The sequence below is a fragment of the Solanum dulcamara genome, chromosome 3, assembly GCF_947179165.1.
Source record: "Solanum dulcamara chromosome 3, daSolDulc1.2, whole genome shotgun sequence".
NCBI lineage: Eukaryota > Viridiplantae > Streptophyta > Magnoliopsida > Solanales > Solanaceae > Solanum > Solanum dulcamara.
The window spans coordinates 16,486,832-16,491,403 of NC_077239.1; the positions used below are offsets into that span (position 1 = coordinate 16,486,832).

The 4,572-nt window shown below is 32.9% G+C and overlaps 1 long non-coding RNA gene across 1 annotated transcript; it reads right to left on the bottom strand.

The window, feature by feature from the left end:
- Window positions 1-2,530: 2,530 nt before the first annotated feature.
- On the bottom strand, window positions 2,531-2,967 carry LOC129881574 (uncharacterized). Its single transcript, XR_008765619.1, has 2 exons — window positions 2,731-2,967; window positions 2,531-2,638 (listed from the first exon to the last, which is right to left on the bottom strand). It is a non-coding gene; the product is annotated as an uncharacterized LOC129881574 (long non-coding RNA).
- Between the last annotated feature and the right edge of the window lie 1,605 nt (window positions 2,968-4,572).

The window sequence follows — 4,572 nt, forward strand, 5'->3', positions numbered from 1 at the left end:
AGATTATTTTGACTATTTATTAACAATACTTCTTGTGTGAGTTTGAGAGCTTGGTAAAGCTTTGGTTGTCTTCTTGCTTAGAAACGTTGGTTGCGAGGTGAATCCAACTTTCTCTAGGTCATCGTAAGAGTTAGGTGCTTTTTAGGATTAATTCAATTGAGGTTATTGGGTCTAATATATCCTTTAGTTGCTTTCAATTTTCTATCTTGTGCCTATCTATTATCTTTTCTTTCCTTGTCTTTTCAATTCCGCATTTGTTCTTGTTTTTCTAGGTCGAATCGTATAAAAAACAACCTTCTCTTTTTAATAAGGTGCTAGCTTACGCACACCTCGACTAATTATACAGGGTACCTGCTACTACTACCTCTCACTAGCAAAGGTACGCCGAGTAACTCTGTCCATCAAAACTTAGACAGATGAAAAGAAATCATCTAGTGTTCTCAAGAGTCATTATAGATGAGTCAACTACGTAGATTCAAAAATATCAACAAACTTTCAAAGACCATAAGTTACCCAGTCCCACTTTAATGAATGCCATTAGAATAGGACTAATCATTTGTATTTCCAAGTTAATGCACCTTATGCTAAAGTTTTCAAGAGTTTATAACTAGACTCTCAACATTAGAGATATGTATGAGATCATCCAGTTATGGTGTAAAGAGGAATCCATTTCCCACGGAAATGAGAATATGAGAATCATATCTATAAGGATTTCAGACCACTTAACATTAGGTTCGGATATATACTCTTAAGCACACAAACTAAATCCAATTCCCTGTAAGAAACCTGAACTTAAAGTGTACCAGAAAATACTCTGTAGATTTAACAAGCAATTTTCGCAACCATAAGTGTAACAAGTATGAGATATATGACTTTGAAATCCATAAAACATGATATCCAGTTCTCCTTTCATACTTATTAGACAGATGGATAAACAACATTTTTATTTATGAAGGACAAATAACATTTTTCATGGCTTCATGAGTAAAATAAAACCAACCTTCTTTTTTCACTAAACTCCTAAAGAGTTATTCTCTGGAAGCACACATACATCCCAACTGGGAGTAATAAAAGAAGATAGTTCACTCAACTGGAAATGTAATTGTGGTAAGTTTGCCAGCTAGGCTCATAGATTCTTTTTTTTTTTATCAAGACCAAATAGGCCCAACTATTAAATTTCATAAAAGAACCGTGTACAACTGCATATTACATCAAAACTACTGTCAAAGAGTATATACTTGAGGGCAACTAAAACTTACAAAATCTCAGAGATGAAAACCCTGAGAATTTAATTCAACTGATTATTAACATTGATATTGGCGAGTTGGAGCAACGAGATAAATCTATATGGAGCACTAAACCTGATGGACTATATTCGTACAAGTCTGCCTACAATATCACTTGGCAAGTCTTACCCAAAAATGTTCATCTATAAGTTACGTAACTATCAAGATTGAACTTCAATACAAACATTTTCAAAATCACAAAATATTGTACAAACAAAACAAGACAAAGAAAAACAGATCAGAGCCAAAAAAAGAACTACACTGCCTGAAAAATTCAAGAAATCACTATAATTGGACAAGGTAAAAATAAGTGTCAATAGAATCTAGAAATAATATGATAAATTAACATACCGTTTATAATTTCACTAAACAACTGAAAAATAACAACAACAAGAAGATGATCACTTAGGCTTTTTCACTGTACATGACATGAAATTAATAGTTGGTCGATTAATTCAAAATTAATAAGAAAGAAGAATCAGTTGATCCCTTTATCATATAAATGTAGGATATAAGCAAATTAATATAAAATTCAATACTTTAATGAAATTTTCTCTAACCTTTTTTATGTGAACAACTCGAACATGTGATAATGATTGGTGACAATTTTGAATTGAGTTATCAAGAACCTATTGCAAAAGAGGAAGACAACTGTAATTAATAGCAACAAAGTTATGATCTAAAAAAAGTACTTTTTTTTTAACAAGACAATTATTTCACCTGCTTTGGTTTTAAATTGTCGTCAACATTAATATCCAAAGGCTCTAAATATGCCTGTATTCCCGTCTTTACTTTATCGGCTATAATTTCTTCCATATCCATTTTTGCTTTCCATAATTTTCTCTCCGTTGCTTCCTTATCTTCCTCTTTTGCTTCTAACAACTTTTTATCCATTGCTTCCATCTCTTTTGTCATCTCAATTTTCATAACTGAGGTAGCTTTTTGAACTTCCTTCTAAACCCTTGTATCAAATCTCTTTTTTTAGCCTGGATCATTTAGATACTGCGCCATAAACTAAACTAGGAGTTGCTCCTTTTTCTAGAGTTCGGACAATTCCATGAGTATATGGTCCCATTACTTGTGAGTACACAACATTAGGAGCACTTTCAGGGACATTAAACTCAGGATACACCTCGGCAAGATCATCCATTTATTTCTTTTTGAGAGAAAGATAAAATAATGAAAAGTTTAAAAAACAATTTAATTGAATGAAAGTACCTATATTATAAAGTGTAAGAATTTACCATAACTTTACCAGCTATCTCATTTACTGGTTGTTTATTAGCTCTCATGTGTGTGTTTTTGAACATCTCAATAAGAGTTGGCTTTACACCATTATTCTTCTTTGTCATCTGTTTGAATAGTAAGAGACGGTCGTTAAATATTCACGATAAATATTATTCAATATATAAATTACAGAAAATAAAAAGTGATTACTTCATACATCGTCTATAATTGGAGAATGACCTTTTCTCTTTGATGTGTGTGGCATAGTCTTATCTGACCTTGTTTTATTCTTCTTTTGAGCCGAGGGTCTTGTTATGACGGAAGGACGCAAACCCAAAAACAGAGAAAATAAATAACACCAAATTTAACGTGGAAAAACCTTTCAAATCGAAGGTAACAATCACGAGATCTTCAAAATCTGAATTGCTCCACTATAACAATAAGAGAGTTACAAATATTCTCCTAAATGGCTATACAACAATTGCTAAGTAAGGAGAAGCAATAGTTATACCAACAAAAGTAATAGGAAGAAAATTATCCAAAATGGAGCTACTATTAGGGACCTAAAATGGGATGTTTCTCCCCTTCAAATTCGATCTCCACCGTTCAAATCAAATACTGAGATGTTAGGAACACTCAGTAAAAATTTCAGCCCGATCCAACGATTAATGAATTGGAAAATGCAATTTGAGGATTGTGATCGGAGAAGCAAAACTCTTGCAGAAAACACTCTTTTCTTCTCTCTTCTCTCTTGTTGAAAGCTCTCTCAAAAACCTCTCTTATGTGTCTAATGTTTCTCAAAGACACTAGTAATGAGCAATTCCATAATTCTCTCAAATCATCCTATTTATAGAGTGGTACTTTTTCCTAAAGCCAAAACCAACTCCAATTAGGATTATAATTCCAATCCTTTTCCAAATAGAATTGAAAACCAAATTAGGAGAATTATTCCAATCCTTTTCCAAATAGAATTGGAAACCAAACTTGAGCCCCTTGTTCCTATTCACCCATTTATAATTAAACAATACAAACTTGAGTTTCTTGGTATAATACAACTCAATTATGTCTGTGAGGATTCCATAAAATGAAACCTCTGCTAATATGGTTTTTTTATCTATTGTGCTCGCATAACTTTGAGTGGTAGCCTTTAACATTATACCACTATTCTGAGTTTTTCTCTTGACTTCACGAGACTCTATTAAGTATCTAACTCTATTACATATATATTCGGTCATCCTTTTTGCTTGTATTAATGGACCAATAGCTAAATTTTAAATATCCTTAGATATTTGCTCACCAGCCATATGCAATTCTCAACCTACCGTTTAATAAAAAATGTGATCTAAAAGTTGTCATCATATGTATAGTAATATATGTGAAGATATTTTAGTTGGTTGATTGTAATGATCCTTCAATTTATTTTTCCTTAATACCTTCTTTTCATCATTTAGAGCGTTCTTGTAGTGATCCCAAGTCATTTATGACTTGTTGGCACTGACTATTTGGTTGTCTGATCATTTGTTTGGGTTTTAGGCCCATTTTCCTATTTTGAAGTTGTTAAAACTTGAAAAGTTAATTTCGGTTATTACTTTAGGTAAACGACCTCAGAATGGAATTCTACCCTTAAATTGAGTATTCTGCTGAATGATTGAATAAGTGATCCGACCAAGTAATTTACTTTGGGCCAACAATTGCCTCTGAGTGTCGACCATGCCTAGGGTATCCTCTCGAGGCTTGACAAAGTTTGTATGACAACAAAGAGTTCAAGAGTCATAGGGTGTCTATAAAGCCATGTCTAGTAGAGTCTTCCTTATGGGTGTGTCATGCACTATATTTATAATCAGAAGGCTACAGAACATTAGAAACTTATAGGTGTGTCATGCACATATTTATAATTAAGAAGGCTACAGTACATTAGGAATTGTTTCACTTCATCATATTCTGAGTTCGTGCGATAGAGTTCAACTCTATAAAAACGTTCCTTCCTAATTCATGCGTTTGCAGATAATGCCTCCAAAACATACTACTAGTCAAAGGAACATCGCCAGCATTGAGGTCC